The sequence below is a fragment of the Lagopus leucura genome, unplaced genomic scaffold (assembly GCF_019238085.1).
Source record: "Lagopus leucura isolate 7727_CA_CO unplaced genomic scaffold, USGS_WTPT01 Super-Scaffold_100002, whole genome shotgun sequence".
Lineage (NCBI taxonomy): Eukaryota > Metazoa > Chordata > Aves > Galliformes > Phasianidae > Lagopus > Lagopus leucura.
Genome location: NW_024962263.1, coordinates 10,414,750 through 10,420,440, shown reverse-complemented (window position 1 = coordinate 10,420,440; position 5,691 = coordinate 10,414,750).

Here is a 5,691-nt window from a genome sequence, read left to right as displayed (position 1 = left end):
TTGCTGCCATCTATCTCTGTCCACAGGCACTGTCTCCAATAGCTGCAGGTGTGTAAATCTTATGTAGTCTTCTCTTATTATTTCGTATGGTTTCCTAACACTGCAGGAAAAAAAATAATGATAATTTAAATTATATTGATAAGGAAATGGGAAAAAATAAGGTTCTGTTTCTTCCTCCAAATATCTAATAGGTAACAGAACTTTACTTTCAGCTGCTCTCAAATAGAACTTCTCTGCCTCAGAAAACTGAGGAGTGTGTACCTGAGTGGAACAGCATTAAGGAGAGTTTAGTCTTTCAAAACTATAACAGAACAAAGCCAACACAATGATGTCCTTCTAATAGCAAGCAATAAGACATGAGAAATCATAAGTAAGTGACTTAAGAGCTTTTAAAATGAGTACTTTCAAGTTGCCTTCACAGAAGTCAGGTCTTTGTCTAGCCTGGTTCACTGCAGATACTTGTGGTGTTCCACATAACAACCAGCACCACTGCACAGATAAATCAGGTTTAGCTTCCTGCTGCTTAAAGGCAGCTGCACCCACTGGGGGATTGACTGGGCCCAGGAGAAGGGTGAGAAGGGCTGCTGAAACCAGCATTTCTTCAAAGGCACCTCACTTGGAGTCGCAACCTCCCAGAAGCAGTTGTACATGAAGACTGCTTTTCTATGCTGATTCTAGAACTGATGTGTAAACAACTTCTGAGCATCATGAGGTTGTTGGACCCAGCTGCAAAGCAGGATCATAGAAACAGGATCTTTTTGAATGCTTGAGAGAACTTTCCCATGGTGTTTTGCAGCTTATTTTTGTAATAAGGAAAAGAAAAAAGTCTACATGTTTTTTTTCAACCTGCAGGCATGAAGACTATCATGAAACCTGTTTTGATGTCAGGCATTTAGCCATTGGGCAGAGAATTGGGGATGATGGTACTGGAGTATAAATTTGAGACAGGACTGAACCAGGCTTAAGCTGACTCCTGAGGCTCCTATCAAGATTGTCTGCTACTTTGCATTGCTGTACTACACAATCTGTGAATGCAAAATTCAATAGAGAAACATTGGTGCTGAAAGTTAAAAGGAGAACAGGGGTTGTGGCAGTACAGTGTAGGAATCTCTCTATGATAGTCTAGTTCTTCTGAAATAAGTATGGCCACAGGCACTTGAGCAAACAGCAAATGGTTAAGTATTGGCAATTGGGCTGGAGTAAGTCCTCACAAAACATTGCATTACACTTGAGATCATTTTGAGTTAAATAACACTACTTTTCTCCGGTCAGGAAACAGGACTGGATAAGCCAGAGGTTGAAGAATGTACTTGGAACTGGTAGAAAGCCACACACATGCTCATCTCTTGTGTTATTTTGAACAGAAATAGAAAGCACAGCAACATTTTTGCTCTGTGTAGGTTAATCTACAACATACAAAAGGTATTTTGGGGTAAGCTAAAAGCTAAACTCACCTAGATGTCTTTTCCTTGTTCCAAGTTTCAAATTTGCCCAGACAGCATTTAGAGCAGTTTCCTTCAGTGAGTCCTTTGCTGTGTTGCTGCTGTCATTGCTAAAGGGTACTTTTCTCTGTACTTCAGAACCTTGTTCTGAAAACAAGGCTCAAGGGAATTGAATCACTTTGTTAGGTGAGATCCATTTCTTAAAGCTATGCTCACTTGAAATTAATTGAAACACACATAATACTAGAGCTATAACTGCCTTCCCTTACACTGATACAAATTCATCATGCCTTTACCCAAAGGTGGGTGGAATTGGACTGTAAACAACTAGAGAAAGTGGCAGTAAACAGCATTTCTGGATGAGAGAGACCTTCAGTAAAATGGGTCAATGACCTACCTCGGTTTGTTGGTTGAAGTACTTCATGTTCTTCTGGGTTCTGACAAGTATGAGTAGGAGGGAGGAGATACCTTTCAACTCATTTACAGTTATCCTTATGATTTTTCCATGCTAAGGAACTGCCAGCAGCTGTCAACACTCAGGCTGACTTACAGTGCTATATCAGAGGCTGAGATGGCAACCTTAAATCATGCAGCATGAGGGCACAGCTATGCTGAAGATGGCACACAAGTTTTTTTTCCTTTCCAAAGATGTAAGCATCAGGATGAGAACCATGATACGGCACAAGGCCACCATGTTGTGTTCAGCATCTTGTATTAAGACAGTACCAAATCCGCTAGGACAGAAATGAGCACAAAGTGACTTGTGTGTTTTGGGCAAGACAGGAATCATCCTTGACTTTGGTAAAAAGCATAAAGAAAAAGTCTTACTTGTTTCTTCAAGGATAAATAGGATTCCTAAAGAAAACAAATCTACATGCCTTTTACATAGTGCCCAAAACTTTGCTTTAGGCTTGGTAGCTTAAAACTTCATATTTTTCTCCCCAGGATCAAACCCATCAAGCAGCAGAGCAACCCAGTGTCATGGTTCTATGTTTTTGTTTTTGTTTTTTGTTTTTTGGATTTCAGTATTCCACATCAAAACATCATGTAGTGTACGGGGCATTAAAGTGTCACTGCCCAATCCCAGGTACCTATCCCTGTACATTACAGCAGTCACGGGATCTGGCCCTTCCGGGTGGGGGGGGCGCTCTCTTGCTGCCTGGCAGTGGGTGCTGGAGGGTGCTTTCCTGGCCGTTCCAAGCTTTTCAGGTTTGAATCGGTCCTGGGAACTCTCTCTCTTATCTTGTCTGATTTATTGATCTCAATTTCAATTAAATTGTATATATATATTGTGTTATTTTGTATTTCAATATTATAGTAAAATAAGTTTTCCTCCATAGATTGTTGCCGCTGCTCTTTTCCTCCCTTCCTTCCTTCCCATTTTTGTGGGACTAGGGTGGGGGGGGGGAGGGCGGAGGCCTGTCGCCCCTGTCACGGACATAGATTGATCTGGTCAACTCCGTGACAGATTTTTGGTGCCCAACGTGGGGCAAGAGCTGCTTTTTAGCTTTTAGAACGAATCTCTTTTTCTCTCTGCTCTTAGAGAGCTTCGTTAGGGAGCGTTATCAGTAGTTCAGGTTTCTGTGCTGGAAAACCTGACCTTGAAAGATTAGGCGTACTGCCAGTGTTCTGGGATATTTGTAAACTTTGAGCACTACTTAGTCTGGGTAGTGCCTTTTTTTTTCTTTTTTTTTTTTTCCTCCTCTTGTTAGCTTCAATTCATTAACCCCTTTTTAGCAAGCACCAGTAATGAACCCACTCGTTATCGTGGGGGTGCTGGGTAAAGGATTTAAAGCAATGGTGTTACTCACAACCTACTGGCCAATAATCCATCTCACACTTACGTGTTGTGGAATTGCATTCATATATAACTACCTAAGGGCACTGATGGAGACACCTATGTTTTACCTACTTGCAATGTGGTATGATTTGAATTTTGACATTTACATCCCAGAAGGAATGGCTAATTTCACAAACAACTACATCCCAAATGGAATAGCTAATTTTACAAACAACACGATGTTCAGACCCGTCTCTGGTTTTTCTTCTCGGTTTGTCAAACGTTTTACAAATCTTGAATTAATACTCATGTTGTTGTTCGTGTCATCAATTCTCCTGAATGCATTTGTAATACGCATTTGTAATAAGGAGTCTCCTCCAAAACTAGAGAATGATGACTGGCAGGGAATATGGAGAGGTTTAGGAAAGGTTTTAGAAGCATGGGGACCCGCAGTGTCATGGGATTTTACTCTTGAACATCTGTGGGATCCTGAGAAACTAAGCCAGTATTTGAGTCAGGGACTATGCGGCTTACATAAATCTAAGGAGGTACAACTTATTTGGGGTTTGGCTTGTGCTTACCGTGCCCTATATAATACCATTCTGGAGAGAGAGAGTTTCCGAGCTGAGGTTCAAGCCAAAGGGGAAAATCCCCAAGTCAAATCTAATCAATCACAGGAGACACCAGTAACAATACCAGTTGCTCCTGTGGAGGGCAAGAAATGGAAACGAGTGTCTTCGCGTCTTGAACGAAACAGAGAAGAAGAGGAGGAGGAGGAGGAAGATCCAGGCGAGGGGCCCTCCTCAGAACCACCACCATCACGAAAGGCAAAAGCGAAAACTAAGAGACATACAGAAGAGAGTGATGAAGAGGAAGTCTCTATTACTACTTGCCGGCCTCTAAAGATGACTGAAATCCAAGGTTCAAGAAAGGAGTTTACACGGCGCCCGAATGAAACTCTTGTTTCCTGGTTGGTTCGCTGTTGGGACAGTGGGGCCCATAGCTTATCTCTGGATGGTAATGAAGCTCGCCAACTAGGTGCCATTGCCAGAGATCCAGCTATTGATAGAGGAATTAGTCGATGTTCGGATGAGACTGCCTCCCTCTGGGAACGAGTGTTAACAGCTGTGAAGAAAAAGTATCCCTTCAAAAATGGCTTGAAGATTGCGATGAAAAAATGGGATACAATTGAAAAGGGTATCCAGTATTTGAGGGAAATAGGCGTGGTGGAAATGTTGTATGACCCTGACTTTGTTCCTAACCACCCACACCAAAACCGCGACCCTGAAAGAGTGAGGACAACGCCTGAGATATGGCAGAAAATCGTGACAACAGCGCCGGACAAATATGCCGCTACACTAACGTCAGCATGTGACAGATACCAGGAACAACAGAGAACGCCCTTAATTTATGAATTACGTTCATGATTCATGGTTCAATTCATTTATGAATTACGTTCACGTGAATTATGTTACGCTCCAAAACTACGAACAATTGCTGTCCCCAATTCATACTGCCGTTGCTGCTATATCAAGAATGATGACGGAGCAAGTGTCTCAACTGATTAACCGTGACAAACCTGTAGCAGTATCAGAGACGCTTGATGAAGATCGGGATAATCAAATGAGTCTATTGAAGGAGATGAAGGAGATGATGAAATGTATGCAAGCCCACCTAACTAAAGACGATGAACCTTCCTTCTCACGTGCACCATCAAAGATCTCAGCTGTTAGAAGCAAACGCTCTCCGGCTCAAGCAAGGGGTAATACACCGCGAATTGCCTTATGGTATTACCTACGTGACCATGGAGAAGACATGGGGAAGTGGCACGGTCAACCTACTCCTGTACTACGAGCCCGGGTGAAAGAATTACAGAGCAGATCAACCACCAGTGCAGTTGTTCCAGTTACCACAGGTAACGAATAGAGGGGCCCTGCCCTCAGTCGGGGGGGGAAAGGGATAATAGAGTATATTGGACTGTGTGGATTCGATGGCCTGGCACATCAGAACCACTGAAATATAAGGCACTGGTGGACACTTGTGCACAGTGCACTCTGATGCCCTCGAGTCACCAAGGGACAGAATCAATCCATATTTCTGGAGTGACCAGGGGCTCTCAAGAATTGACTGTGTTGGAGGCTGAGATAAGCCTTACTGGTAAGGACTGGCAAAAACATCCTATTGTGACGGGCCCAGGGGCTCCATGTATACTAGGTATTGATTATCTCAGAAGGGGGCATTTCAAGGATCCTAAGGGGTATCGATGGGCCTTTGGAATAGCTGCTGTGGACACAGACAACATTAAGCAGCTGTCTGTTTTGCCTGGCCTGTCAGAAGATCCATCTGTTGTGGGGCTGCTGCGAGTAAAAGAGCAACACGTACCGATTGCTACAAAAATGGTGCACAGGCGTCAGTACCGCACCAACAGGGATTCTTTGCTCCCCATTCATAAGTTAATTCGTCAACTAG